Source organism: Oxyura jamaicensis, chromosome 8, assembly GCF_011077185.1.
Source record: "Oxyura jamaicensis isolate SHBP4307 breed ruddy duck chromosome 8, BPBGC_Ojam_1.0, whole genome shotgun sequence".
Classification (NCBI taxonomy): domain Eukaryota; kingdom Metazoa; phylum Chordata; class Aves; order Anseriformes; family Anatidae; genus Oxyura; species Oxyura jamaicensis.
Genome location: NC_048900.1, coordinates 9,857,742 through 9,873,189, shown reverse-complemented (window position 1 = coordinate 9,873,189; position 15,448 = coordinate 9,857,742). Strand labels below are relative to the sequence as shown.

The window sequence follows — 15,448 nt, the reverse complement described above, 5'->3', positions numbered from 1 at the left end:
ATGCATTTTAGAGCGCTCTCTATGAGGGGTTAACAAATAAGCCTGTTTTTTACTATGGCACTTAAATTTTCTTGGAAGTTAAGAAGGATCTGTCAGATCACTGAAGCAGGATATTCATAACAATAACTGCTGGAAAACCTAACCCAACTTTTGACTGTCATCACTATCTGTACTTTTAAAATATTCATATCTAAAATGTAAGGAAATCTACATCTAAAAATCTTACAGGATTTTTAAAAGAAAAAGGAAATTTTTAAAGGAAATCTTACATCTAAAATGTAAGGAAAGTTTTACCTGTTCATTGGCATCAGCTATCCAAATTTTTATTTTTTGTTTGCTTTTCAGTCAGTTAGGACAATGAGACAACCTGGTAATTTTTCTTTCCTTTCCTTTTCAATGACTACTCTATCTTCCTTCTGTTTCTGCAATAGAACAATAGTGGTACATAAGTGTTTTCACACTCCGGGAAAAATGTAGATGACATATATGCATGTTTGCATTGAAATTTTGTGAAAAGATTGCCCCACAATCCACTTTCTGGAAAATATTTTTTCAAAATGTTCGCAGTGGAAACCACTTGAAAGCATCTCTTTATTATTCATACCACTGTAAATTTCTTTCTTTCCCACATTCAGAACAAGTCTTGCACCATATGCAGAGCTAATGGGATTTCATGGAGTGTTAATAGTAAGACTGTAAGAAGAACTAATACAGCATTGTATTAATTAACAACTGTACGAAACTGCAGAGTGTGTTAGTGTAACCCAAAAGCATGTAAGATTTATATTCAAACAGCAGCTGTATAAGCCTGGATTTGACAATACTAACACACACAGCATCTCCTTAGGGCTCACAGAAATTACACAGCTTCTCGTCCCCTTCATATAGGCACAGATAGTGCTGGGGGAGGACAGAGTTCATTTTGCAAAGATTTTTGGAATTTGAAATTCTTCTTCATTCTGAATGAGACAATTTTGAAATTCTCTGTAAAGGAAAACCACACAACCGCAGACCTTTCCAAGCTGATTAAAATTTTTCATTTGGACAAAATCAAATGTTTTTTTTTGAGTTCAACTTTTAAAGCAATTTACATTTAAAATATTTGTTATTATAACGCAGCAAAAAGTAAATGAAATATGGCATGTTCAAAATTTTAGAAATGAATCCTAATATTAGAATGGACTTTTCTGACTCTGTCAGTATTTTTTTTCTTGTTTTATTCACTTGGAATGTAGATCTGGCAAAACTTACCAGACTTTTTAAAGAGTTGCTTTAGACAAACCTGCATGTTCTGATGGAAAGGGGTTCTATAACATCCTCCACATGACTGTATGCACAATTGTCTTTGTGAAATATTGTCATCTGTGTTAGATTAACTCACATAGAAGCCTGAAGATAACAAGATCAGGGAACCTCTCCGCTGGATTTTAGTACTGTTTGCTATCCTTTGATAACAAATCTCCAGTTTTGTTTTAATTGCGTAGCTCATCTTCTCTAGCAATATGGTTGCATATGTTGAGAATTTCCAATTTATGGCAGAGGGCTTCCTGCAGTCAAATCTTATCCAGTAACTGTTCTCTTAATGTGCCATCACTAATTGTAGCATTAAGGAAAACAACCCTGGTGATTTGTTGAATATTCTGGCGTGTCATATAACCTAGAAACCTATGGTTCCCATGACACAGATGCTTCTGGAATGTTTTGGCTAATTTTTCCATTCTAATCAACTGGTAATGGGCATAAATTTAGCATATAATGTTAAAAACCCTAGGTGAATATTTTGTTCTGGAAACGTCCCCCAGACTAAGTGCTTCTAATTCCCTTTAAGCCACTACAATGCTTTCATTCTACCAAAACTGCTAAAAGCTGGTGCGGTGATTGGATGAATAAGAATATGTGCAGAATTGAAGGAAAACCAGTCACTTGTTTTATAGGAAAGAGGCATCAGCCCTATAGTTAGCAACACCGATTAGCAATAACAGACAAATATTTAAAGGATCTAGATACGGATTACAAATTAATTTGTTCTTCACCATTTTTATTTCCTGCCAGAGACATCTGCCATGGTGCAGAGTACTTGGAGACTGCTGGATAACCTAATAGAACCGTGTCTGTGCCATGCATATCTGAATGGTGTTGGTTGCTACAATGGCAAGAGAACGGCATTGTGGAAATAGGGAGGTAAACAATTTAATAAATATCTAAGCAGCTGCCACAACTCATTGAACAGAATAAGTCAGCTGTTCATTTCCACACCAGAGTGGGTGCAGTTCAGTAATGAGAGATGCTGTTCCAAGGTGGATACAGGATGAAAAGTTGTTTAGGATGAAAGGTAGAATATAAATGTCTGGTATCAGTATCAGTGAAATAGATTTTTTGAGGAAAAAATGTTCTTCCCATATTTTGTACCTTTCCTATTTGAACTTCCAGACTATATATTCATAAACATTTCATGAAAATTGGTTCCCTTAACTATGTGAGAATAGAAACAAGTAAAATCTTAATTTAGTAGAAAAAAAAAAAAATTCATGGTTCCCACATTCCTGAAAATTAATGTTTCATGGCTATGTTGCTTCCACAGTTAAATATTAAAGCTTTTCTGGTGACATAATGAACCTCAAGAGTAAAGAAACATAAGCTCTCCAGGGGCATAGATGCATGGGATTGCAGCAGATTCAATAATATTTTGGTTTCCTCCTTTTCCAAGTATATTTTAATTCAAGAACTCCAAGTTAACCACTGCGGGCCACCCTCAAAAGTTCATGAATTTGGGTAAAGGCCATTCTTGGCTTTAAAGTTCTGGCCTCTCTGGTCTTTACCATAATATGTAAAAATAATAATAAATCACTAATTTCAAACAGAAGATATTGCTTAGAAACCATCTACGCATCAGTTGTTTTTGGTGTTCAAAGGCTGGATAATCAACTCAGTTGCTCTGCCTCAGCTTCCAGGTTATTTAAATCATGCATTTAAAGAAGTCTTTGGCTTACCAGTTTGCAGTGGGAGTTTGAATCCCATTTGTCTGATGTTCATGTAAGCACTTGTTCCCAATCTCAGCATTACCAGGAATTTAATTCAATATCAAGACCCTAGCTGAGGCAGGTTTCACAGGACATCCAGCATCCTGAAAGCTCAAACCATCGTTCACCACTGACAGGTAATTAATGAGCTACCCAATTAGTCCTGGGTAGTCAATGTTCCTCTGAGGCAACCAGCACTTAAGCAGTCACTTAGCCAAAGCACACAAAAGCCCACTTCTGCCATGTCACCACCAAAGCTCTTGATAATGCCTGCTTTTCCCATATCAGGTCCAATGCTTATTTTCTGCATGTGACAGAAGGCCAAGTGTTATCTGTAATGTATAAATGTGAGATTCCTTGCAAAACGGATCCTCAGGCTCTGACAGTAGCCCCTAAGTGCTACTGCAACCCAAACAAAATGTATGGAAGCAATCATTCAGCAGTCTGAACGGCAATCCCAACTGTGCAGCTCCAGCAACTGTCAAGCTCAAGCCATTCATGTTCAGAAGGCGACTCAGACATTACAAATGTCTTTTCATTCCTAATTGGAAGAGAGAGACATCATTTTGAAGCATAATGCTGAATGGATGTTCTAAAATATTTTGTTTCAGAAATATTGAAATGATCATATCAAAATTTTTAGTTTGACTTTCTTGTTTGGATGTTTATATAATCTAATCTAAACTTACATGTTAAGTGAGATGATATCTTAAATAATACATTACACAGTATTGTAATAGTTGAAGTAAAACATTAGTTTCCTGTAGAATAATAAAATCCGTACTTTCCCTGCCCCCAAAGTTAGTGAAACAAGTCAACAATTTCCAGAGGAAAGTCATTTCAAGAGGAACAGTCCTGTCAAGTAGTATTTACCCAAGCTGTTTTTCTCTAGATGTATCACATGAGTTCAGGCATCTTGCAGTGTGCCTGGCCTAGGGAGTAGCCACTTCAGGCTCATTGACAGGCAGGAGGAAGAAGCTGGCATCTGCAGAGCAATTCAGACCACCTCAGAGCTGAACTGGCTTGACATAAGAGAGTATCTCTGCACTGGCTGTGCAGTCGGAATGAAAATACATCCTTGTTATAACCAATTTAGTATCTGCATTATGAATGGTAAACAGAAGTGCAGTGTGATCTGAGCAGCTGATCTGGTTGAAACCAGAAAAGGGCACGGACTTGGATATCCAAACACTCATTAAAAATCAGTCATGGCACCGGGGCACAGCATTAATGGGAGGAATATATCATATTGCCACGATCAGCTGGCATAACACCAATAGATAAAAGATTTGTCAGTTATGCCTCAGAGCGCCCTGAATACCTCTATGCCATTCTCGTTTGTTTTCCATTCTCTTAATCCAGGCTCCCCAGAGTGTTTACGATGGCATATCAGACAGTAGGCCTGTCCAGAGGAACTTGACTGTTACGTGTGATTAAAACCAGTTGCATTGCATCCCACTCCTCCTCTATTCCTTTGATGCTTCTTCTAACTTGCCAAGAAAATCCCTCCTCCACTTGCCAAAAGTGATTTGTTCTCTGTGGACATCACCACATCTCATTGAAGTAAAACAGATTACCTTTGATTTTAAGAGGAGGTAATTCTGTTTATCTGAGAGCAGTAACAACAGACTGTATTTCAAACATGCAGGTTAATACCCATCTCTTTCAATTGATGTCAAGTAGGCACTCCCAGACCTTCCTACCGAACAAAGCTCACGTTCTCATCGTCACCATAAATAACAATATTTGTACGACAATACACATCCCTAGACCTTGAAGCACGTGTTATCATTGTGCTCTGGATGAGGAAACTGAGGCACAGAAGGGTGATCTGGGCCGCATTACAGCTTTATCTAAGTGGGAGCTGTGAGTGATTAACACCTCCACAAATCAGGCCACTACAGGATCTACAGAGTGTTTTGCAGGCAGACATAAACTCATTCTGCTTGCTCTTGGAGCAGATTGAAACAATGTGGTTGTGGTTAGCGGGCTTATTAGGCCAACCTGATATGTCCTGCAAAGAGAGGGCTTAGGCTGAACATTGTGCTCATGAACATGCACAGCTTCTGTTCATTTCAGAGCTTTAGTAGAACAACCTGGGGTATGACTGCAGCAAAAATAAAGACAGAAAATTGGTGGGAAGTATCTCTTTCCTGTCTGTCTCTTCCAAAAATGTTGAATTTGCAGGCATTTTAGCTTGTTCTGGTATTTTCAGGCTCCTGAGACTAAGGTTTTCAGAGACATTTGAAGAAGTCGTACAAGCGCACTTAACAGGCACCTATTGGTGTCTCTGGGTTCCTGTAAGTCTGAAGATTTGGCTTGTGGGAACATAAACTTTACACAAAACTAAGTTTTACAATGACTCGAACTGATTTGTACATATGTTATGCCTGATTTTTCCCCTCTCCCTCAGCTCTGACAATGCTCTGCGAATGTACAGTCCTGATGCAGAGGTCGCTTCTTCCAGATCTGTAGCAGAGATTCCCAAATGACACACATGGCACACATGGTGCCAAGCCTCTGGAAAATGGTACCCAGCACTTTCTGAACAGTTTTCTCTGCATACAGGGAGCCTGACGCTGCCGGGAGCAGCTTCAATTCCCACTGCCACTGCTTCTGGGGCAATACTGCAGCGTGGGAATCCTCCCACACTCCTCCAATAACAGAAAAACAAACATACAGCACTATTAACACTAGAAGGTCAAAAAGCACAGATCTAGCTTTAAAATCCTTGTTTGGAAGATACCTATGTGTGTGTACACACACAGATAACAGGTTCACACATGCATATTCATACATGAATACAGAGCTTTTATCAGCCAAGGTGACCTGTGGTCCTTGAAATATATGTGGCTTGTCAGCTTTTAATGGGTCATCAACTGCAGTGGGACAACAACCGCTGTGTAATCTGGATGCCCAGTATTACACCGAGGGTGAGATGTATCTCACCTCATCTGGGACATCTAAAAGAGAGTTTTCTGAAATTAAGCTAATTGTCAAGACTTCCTGTTAGAGTCACTGGGGAGAGATCAGCTCCTCCCAGAAAGCTTCTTCGCTCCTGCAATGGTAATCCCATATTTTCAACTTCAGAAGGAGCCTACAGGGCTGTCTTAGGTTCAGACAAGTCACTCAGATGTTTAAGTGACGTCAGATGAATTCCAGCTCAAGTGTAAATCCATGCACTCCACTGTGAGACCAGTCGTCAGTACATTCAAGTCTGCTTTCTCCCACAGATGCACAACTTAGATCTGCAGCCCCTGAAGTATAATCTTACAAGCTTCTACTGAGAACCAAAGTGAAGGTTGTCTGAAATCATCCCATCCAGATAACACACTAGTTTTATTTATGGATCAGTATGTGTGTGCATAGCTAAATAAAAAAGTGGCTTCTCCTAAAATCAGGTTACCATTGCCAAACTCTTAAAAATGCAACCCATAAAATAAACAGACTCCAGGAGTTACCTGTGACTCTTGCCATTGCAGCAACTTCAAGGTAACAAGAAGTCAATAAACCCCCATCAACAAAATCCCCACTGGGATTCAGCAACTGAGACTCTGAAGCAGCAGTCATCAAGGGAGACTAAGTGATTCAGTAAAACGTTAATGTTCCCAGAGGAACCATTTTAAGGCTGCCTTGGTTTGGTGAGAGGCAGCCCTGATTTGTTACCAAAGGCAAAACACAGGCATAGGCCATTGGAGAGGCTCTTTTTTGGATGGTGTCTGCATAGCCACTCTGCTGTCAGACTTGCTCTCTGCCCTGGGTTAGGCTATATATCCTCCCTACCTCTCCGGATACCAAGGCGGAGGGGCCCTGAGCAAGTGAGCACTTTCTTACCCTCCACTACGTTTTTTTTCACTGCTCAGGTAGGATTCAGTCCCTGTCTTCCTGTTCTCTATCTTTCAGGTCCCCAAACTGATGTCTGATATCACCTTCACTTTGCAGCATGCAGTGATTATGATTGCAGTGGGCAGACTACATCCTACCTTTTCCCTAATGTAATTGAGATTAGTAATTAATTCTCTCTTCTTCTGGACTCTTTCAGTGCAGGCAGTTTTGTCCTGTGTCCCTCAGCAGACTTCATTCCCTACACAAAGGAGAGAAATACCATCTCACAAAAGGTGTCTGAGCACATCATTGCTGTGATCTGAACCAGCCGTGCAACATCCAAGACAGGTACACATACTGAACAAAAAGATTTAGGAATCAGTGGACTCCTTTCCTTGGTTGCCTTCTCAGGCATGCAGATCTCTTTATAGCCAGGATTATATGGCCTCCAGCATGTCAGCATCAGAGCATTTTATAATAAGCAGTACATTAGTTCTTTCTACCACAGTCGATAGCGAAGGACTAGTTAGCTTCATTGTGTATATGGGAATCCCAGAAAACAGAGTCACATGCATCTCATTTTACTTCAGCTGTTCAGTTCAACTGATTCTTACAGCTGCCTAGTAATCAAGGAAGCAAGGCCAGTACCTCTGCAAGGCACCATCTGATGCTGGTGGACAAATCTGCCATTAGGAAGTTCCTGCCTCTGCTGACTACTGATTTGGCACACACAAAATAATGTTAACAAGCCAAATCTCACGTTGAGGGGAGGGGGACCTTAAGAGTTTTATGCATTAGAGCAGAGAACAGAACCCAACTCTCCTTAGTCGCAGCCATGTGCTCATACCATTAAGCCATTTTCTCTCTTATTTATGTAAACTGAGGGAGTTTTGGTTTCCAGCTTGGTAAACAAGGATTTAACTACTTCCTCTCTCCTCCCAAATAACCGTCCCTGAAATGAGCATGGTAAACACAACCCTCGCTCTCAAAAAGCCTTTCTGCTTGGTGTTATTTTTGTAACTGATTCTCTTCTGGAAAACAAACAACTCAAATTTCTGCTGAAAACAACCCAAGGGAACCTCTTCACAGTAACATTACAAGCAGTATCACACATAGCCCACTCCACTGGGTCATGTGGCAGACTAATGGACACTCACCCAAGGATGGGTTTATAATCCTGCGACGAAGAAGCTCTAGGGCAGCTGGCAACAGGCAGAGAATGTCACAGAGTACCTCACTCCCTTCCAGCATCATGTCAGACAAGCAGACAGTGCAGCATGTAGCACCTGGCAACAGGAGCTAGAAAGAAATTGTGACCTTATGTTGGGCATGTGTGAGTTGCTAAGATGGTGGCTGGTGAGTAGAGAGATGTTTGGCATAGAAAGCAGGAGACTTGACAGGTTGGAGTATTTTCAACTTCAGTGCCCCCAAAATGACTTTCAGATAATGACATTTTAGGAAATTACAATCTTGCATTTGTAGTTTACACCTGTCAAGGCTTAACTGAATCGTCAAAGGTTAGAAAGTTGTTCTTTCAAAATCAAAGTTCTCACATAACTAGAGGATGTAGAAGTGGGTCTAACCTGGCTTTGCAGATTGCATCCTTCCTCACTGTCCCATAACAATGAGTGCACACAAATTCTATGATGCCGTTCCTGTTACCTTCAATCCATGGATTCACAGTGGCAGAATTCAAAGATCTAGACAGAGAAGTAAGGACACAATGTAACAGGAGAAAAACGTGGACTGTGCTAGTCCTTTTGAATGGGAGATAGCAAGAAACTTGCTGCCTATCACATAGTCTGGGAATATGTGTTGGGAGTGTGTCTTGGAAATGCCTTTACACAAAATTAGGCCTAAAAGCACAGGCCAGTTTACAGCACTTTCATTCCTAGGTCTCAAAGGATTTGCAGTACAGAAAGGAGCACATGGCAACACCCACTGTAGAAGGGGAAGCAGTGGCCTAGAGCACTGTATCACTGAGTAGCCAAGTTGGGAACCACACCTGAATCAATCATATTTTTGGTCAAAGCAGCCACTTCCCTACAAGTACGACAGGTATGTTTTTCACAGGCTGGCTATTGGTTTTCTTTGGCATGCCATTTGCTTTCTGTTCACAAGGGAGCTGGGAATGACAGAACAAGCAGTCCTCAGCCAGGGCCTCACTGCTGCTGAGGCAGAGCAGGGTCTGCAAGGAGAGTGTCTCAGTACGGGAGGACAGAAGTTCCAGCCAGGACAGCTGAGGTGAAAATCCAGCACAAATCCATATGAGACACCCCTGCAGCTCAAGACATCCATCAGCTAATCCTCCCTTTGGCAATTTCCCCACTTACTCCTTCCATCAAAGGGGCTTGAGTTACAACGGCTGCTGTCTTAATGAGTGAAGCTTTGAAGGAGGCTGGCTTCTCCAGGACAAAAATAAAGTACTTTGCACTCTCTGGATCACCTTGCCTCTTAGGAGAATGAGGCATTTCACAAACTGTTACTGAGTCTCAGGAGGGAGGTGGAAACCCAGAGAGGTGTGCACACAGACGAGATGGGGCTGAGAGAAGCAAAGTGCTTTGCCCCATGCCATAAAATAATCCTGACCAGAACTGGGCACAGAGTCTGCATGTCCCACCTTGCAGTTTTTTGGGGCAGATTGTGAAGCCAGGGCCCTGGCCATTCACTGTTGTTACAGGCCAAGTGGTGTTCCTTGGCAGAGGAGAGGTGTTAACTCTTGTTTCCTGGCCACGCTCCAATTTGGCTGACCATATTGTTGCTTTCTTAAATTCCTGCCCCACCCGACCAACCAGGTTTGACTGTGCTGACTCCTACAACCACTTGTTGCTGTTGGTTATGGACTGGCCCAATTTTCACCCTGGAGCATTGTGTTGTTTCAATGGTCTCAGGCTGTAAATTTGTGAAAAAGCATGTTTGAAAGATGGGTTTTTCTCCCCCTTTCTTTCTTTCCAACCTATGAAAGTGTGGCTGTCACAAAAGGTGGCGGAGCAAGATGGTCTCATGCAGTTGCAGAGCTGTTGTGCTTATAAAGGGTTTTCCAGTTTCTCAGTTCCTCTGGCTGCTGTTTCCCCTGTAACTATCGGAACAAACTGCCTATGCCCCTCTAATCAAAGAAATGTGGAGTTAGCAAGAGGCCCCAAATACATTTCCTGGCAACAAGACAAAAGTAAGTCTACTGAGAAGTTTATGCAAAGAGAGTATTTCTAGTATATACAGTTCTGTCTTGTATTCAGATGCCCATACTAAAGCAATTACTGAACGGGAGATGCTGACTGGCTGGAAGAACCTGTTCATTCTGGATCTGTAATGGAGCCTGTGAGGAGCTCAGCTTCCTGGTGTGGAAGAAGGTAAGTGTGTGTGAGGAAGGGAGGCTGGGACATGTTTATTTGGGAGGGTAACCTTTCTGGGCCGGGAGCCTACTTTTTAATTTATTTGGTGGTCCAGGGAAATTCGTCACATCACATTCTCCAGCTCCTATTTCCACTGAGGCAATTACATCACCCTGGAGTCTTAGCTAGCGAACAGGGACGCAGCTGTATAAAGCACAGGCTGGCCGACTCATGATGGCAGCAATGCAGTTTGTCCCTAAGACAAACAAAGTTCCGCAGGAGAGGTAGAAGTCTGGGTCCAGCCAGAGAAATGCAGATCCAAGGCCAACGCTGAATTCTGAGCCAGCTCACGGATGTTTTTTTCCATGTCTGCTTTTACCCCACCCTTGAGCTCCTCACATCAGATCCAGAGACACACGTGGCCTCTGTGTCCCTGTACGCATGTGGGCTGCTGTTTCTGGGTTCCCAGGAGAAATGTCCAGGACAGGTACTTGGACCTTCTGAGTGATAAATGTTCTGAGCAGCATTTTTACAGTCTGGAGCGGCAGGGCATCTCCTACTACTTGACAACACTGTATTTTGCAAAACAAGGGTGAGGAGTCAAGGCCTGCAGAAGCTGAGGCAAAGACTGGGACACAGGGTTGTGGCAAAGTAAAGTGCTGATAGCTGAGGAAGGTGGAAGTCCTAAAGCGTGAGGCTTCCACGGTAGAAAATCAGTGACTGTCCCACTCACATACTCGTTTTTGGTGTCATTCCATGCATTAGCATGAGTAAAGGAAGAAGCTCGGTGTCTGCTGGGTCACAGCCCCTTGCTATGGATTGCCTGGCTTTAGACTCTCAGCATTCAAAGTGACGTTAGGGTATTTACTCATGGAGTCTCACAGCACCTCTGAGAGGTGTCCAAGTACATTACCACTGTTTCACTCAGCAGCCTTAAAGCCGAGAGGGGAATTGCTTTTCACAGCCAGACAGCAAGGCAGTGTCCGAGCCAGAAGACGACTGAGGACTGCCTGGTGCTCAATGCATTGTATTTTCCTCCAGACACCACTGCCTCCTCCAGAGAATGCTGAGTCTGCTTCTGAACCCAGTGTCTCATTTTTCTAGTCCATCTTTACACCAAAATCTTAACACTAGTTTAAAACAGGCATAATTAACTTTGGGAAAATACATCTCTAAGCTCTCGTGGGCAGTGATTCTGTTTTCAAGAACTGAGCTATTCCTCCTGCAACACAATGGAACCACATTCTCAGAGAGTTAATAAATTCATGTGTGCCCTTTAAAAGAAGAAATCAGGATGATTTTTTGGACATTTTTAGGCAAAGGTTCTTTTCTTTTTTTTTTTTTTTTTTTTTTTTTTTTTTTTTATGAAGCCTCCTTGGTAACCAGTTAAAACAAATTCCTCCAGACTGTAAACTAGAGATAATGGAGTTCGCCTTTAATCTCGGTCTGCTGCAGATCAAGTTACCTCTTAGAAATTACTTATCCTGGCCAAGCAAATGAATTGGAATTGATGTTCTTAATTGTTTTCTAAATTGCTGTTCCCCACTCCCTTCCTCCCCTTCTCTCCACACAGCTGTTTTGCATCAGAGTCTAGTCTAATGGGTACTGTCACTCACACGAGGGGGTGAAGTCATGTGGTCATAAAAGAGAAAGATTGGGGGAAGAGAGGGAAATACCACCCAGTGCATTATCTGGCTGTGACACACACAAATTGAATAGAAATAATTCCTCCTAGGGGGCTAGTCCCAACAATGGACACAGTTCTGTCTTGGGCTAGAAAAATGCAGAGGCTCACTCCGTTCCCTGATACTCATTTCTCTCTTACAGAGAAGGAAGATGATTAAAGTGCTAGTTTGGGACAGAGGCAACCTGGGTTGAAACTGCTGACTGCTGCAACCTTCTTTGTCTGTTTTTGTGCAAGTTGCTTTGTTTATGCCTTAACGCCTGCATTTGTAATGCATAAATAATGCAATTCCCCTCCTCTTTCCTCAGGGCAACAATGGTCTTTCATTAGCTGTATCTTACAAAACAGCTTAACCTGCTCTCTATGTCCAAAAAAGTGCTTCAGCACTGCCTGTGTTTACATATATTAGTCTCCAGCCCCATGTGGAACTTGAGTTGCAGAGCCTTTGGGCTGTGGGAGCATCAGGCCAGGTCTTAACACCAGAATCCTGTCTCTCTGCATCCTCTTAAGAGGGGACAGATCTCAAGTCTCAAGCAGGAACCATCTCCTGAGGATATTTTGCTCCTATAAAAATAATTCCTGCACATGAAATGTATACAAACAAACAATTGCACCAACGTCCATGTCTTGCCACTATGTTCCCTCCCACCATATAAATGACCTATAAATCCATTTTTACTGCCAGCAGTTCTCCAGAACTCAGCTGTTCCCTTTCAGACCCTGTACTTGGCAACTGTTTTCTGCTCATCTGACCATTTAGAGTAACTGAGAAGAGCTGAGGTTATCCTCTTCCTAACCTCGCCCAGAAGGTCTTTCTTGACACAACAGCCTATCACTTATTCTCATTACACTTCTGTGAGAGACCAGGGAAATAGCGAATTTGCTACCCACATAAAATCCTGAAGGGCTTGCTGGAAAAGCAGCAGACTCTTGGGTACCTGTTAGTAATATCTGACAATACCTTACAGAACTGAGTCCAAGAAAGAATGGGAGAAAAGAAGGGGTTTTATGCAAAATGAGTTAAAAGTCATGCTAACCGCTGGAAGTGGTGGGGAAAGCCAACAATGTCATAAGTGGGGAGACTTTTCCCTCCTTTTCAGTAAGGAGAAAATGGCTTACTGCAGCATTGCACGCAACTGTCATGTCCCAGATCATTGTTGGCACTAGCAAAATCATGTGTATTTATTCTGCAATCACCTATCCTGGGGGAGCTACACATTCAGCATTCTTCAAAACTGGAAAGAGACTAACACTGGCCTGTCCTTACAGACATTCTGGCTAAACATCCTTTTTTATTGGGAAGTGTTTGGCAAATATTTTTGATGATTAATCTAAATCTCACAGTTATCTTCCCTTATCTTCCTGGGTAAAAGAGAAGGAAAAGAAAATCTACCTCTGACAAACCTTAGTTATGTGACAGGGAGCTTATTCTGATGCAGCCACGGAGAAAATGTTGTGAGAATCTAAAGGGAATGCATTTTGTTTTGCTTTGCCTTTTTGCAATTAGTCTTTCCTATGACAGGTAGGGCTGAGAGCTGGTCAATGTCCTGGAAGGAAGAAAATTAAACATGCAGGTGTTGGGGGTTGTGTGAATGTGAATTAGGAGCACAACTTTCAAGTCATGTGAATCAGGTACTCCTGATTGTCTAAATTCAGGTTCTTTCAGCTAATAGTCAAGGTTCAAAGCTAGTTCTTGGAGATCTCTCACAGGTCAGTGTGCAGGATAGGAAATTTGTGGGTATGACACATCCTGCCCATCACAGGCACTGTGTTAGAAGTCCTGTTACCCCTATCAGCAGCCACAGGAGTGGTCCCTTACTGGTTCTGTCAACGTGGTCCAGAACAGTGAAGATTCAATATTTCAGTGACTAAGTGTGATGATGGCTCAAAGGAGGATGACCTTTAGGAAGACATGGCTACAAAAAGGTCAAGGTAGGCAGTAGTGCTTTCACATGTGGGCACTATTTTTCAGTCTGGGAGGGAAAGCAGACAAAAAGAGATTGCAGCAATGCTCAGGAATGAACTCTGACCTTACCACAGCTTCCTTGCTTCCTTTTATCACAGAAGGATTTTTTAGCTGTCGGAGCTACAAACTGAGCTCCTGCTCTTTTTGCTTCTTACCTCTTTACCAGTAAGGAAGAGTCTGCAACCAGCATTTTGCTGAAGAGGTGCCAGGAAGAAGGGAACCCAATGTGCTTTTTCTGTAGCCGTATGTGCTAATAGCAGGAAGGAGAGAAAATAATTTGTGTCAATGAAGCAAACAGATGTGACCTTAGATGGTGCTACCTTTGCTGACATTAGGTACTTGCTGACTCCCTGAATAGCCCCATTCAAATCAATGCAACTGCTCTTGGAGCAAGGTTCTACTCCGTGTTAATGAAGATGTCGGAATCTGGCCCACGGGGAATAAATGTGTTGAGCAAGAAGGGGCTCTTTTATAACCTCTTTCCTAGAACATGTTTGGAGGCCGGCACTTGCAGCTGGTTCCTATCTCAAAGCTGGGCCAAACCAAGCCCCCCTTACCAGAAGATACAAGCGTGCCCAGACTTTTGGAAGTTCAGCTCTGGATCCAAACATCAGGTCTGATCCAAAGTTGATAGACTCCCGCTGACCTAAACAGACTCCTGCTGACCTAAACAGCCACTTGGACCAAGCCTCTGTGACTTGGGCCAGTCCTGACACAAGGCAAAACACCATCCACCAAAACTGCCGGGCTGTCTGGGCCCATGCTTGTAAGAACACGGCCGCTTTGCTTTTTCTTTTTTTCCTCTTGCTTTTAAAATTATTTTTAGGGAAGGGATTGGTCTCAAGGAGGCATAAACTCCCTTCTTTTCCATCCCTGATTGAGTATCAAACTCCTCCGCTGAGATTTCTCCATGGAGACATTGGGTTTTCCTGGCAGGCAGGGTTGCAAACTACTCAGCGGAATGTCTACAGCTCTGCAGCTCCAGAGGAGCCAGGAGGCTGGGCATCCCAGCCAAGGGAAATACTGCTCTCGTCCCAAGAACACTTTCATGGAGACTGAGGTGCATACTGGATTAGAAACGGCTAAGCTGGGTTCTTGTTTTTTTTTTGTTGTTGGTTTCTTTTTCCCCTCGAAAATCTAAAGCATGGGGAAGAGAAATCCACAGACGAGAAATCTGGGGATCCTTATGGATGTTGCAAAATGTGGTTTGTTAATGGATCTTTTTACTTCTGGTACTTCTGGCTTGTTGAACACACACGCGCACATACACACATACAGAGAATAACTTGGCAAGCTCGTGTTTTCGTGGCACAGCACCAGGAAATGGGAGTTCCCCTCCCAACAGAGAAGATCAGGGCAATGAGGCAAAGGTGGGGAATCAGACCCAGCCTGAGTCTCAGTGGAGCGCTGGCCCGGACAGCTCTTACACAAATAATCTCCGGGAGCTCTGAACCCATGCTTCATTGTGGACACAGACAGTGCTGTAGAAAAAACAGACTGAAATTGCTTCTCTTTCATGGCATCTGTAGTGTAAAAACGGTTTTCGTCCAAGACATTTGTGGTCGGAAAATCCTGACACCTCATAAATTATCTTAGAGGCGCAACAAAGCTTCAAAAAGAT

General features: G+C 42.6%; 1 long non-coding RNA gene across 15 annotated transcripts in view; it reads left to right on the top strand.

Annotated features, from left to right (window-relative positions):
* The first annotated feature begins 257 nt into the window (after nucleotides 1-257).
* LOC118170927 overlaps nucleotides 258-15,448 on the top strand; it is a 31,519-nt gene continuing 16,328 nt past the window's right edge. For 11 of the 15 annotated variants that reach the window (XR_004752933.1, XR_004752938.1, XR_004752932.1 and 8 more), the window contains exons 1-4: nucleotides 258-2,181; nucleotides 7,063-7,193; nucleotides 8,741-8,903; nucleotides 10,082-10,195. This is a non-coding gene — a long non-coding RNA (uncharacterized LOC118170927). Of the gene's footprint in view, nucleotides 2,182-7,062; nucleotides 7,194-8,740; nucleotides 8,904-9,546; nucleotides 9,740-10,064; nucleotides 10,196-13,657; nucleotides 13,794-15,448 lie in introns of those variants that run through there. The other 4 variants (XR_004752929.1, XR_004752927.1, XR_004752926.1 and 1 more) reach the window with 4 other exon arrangements.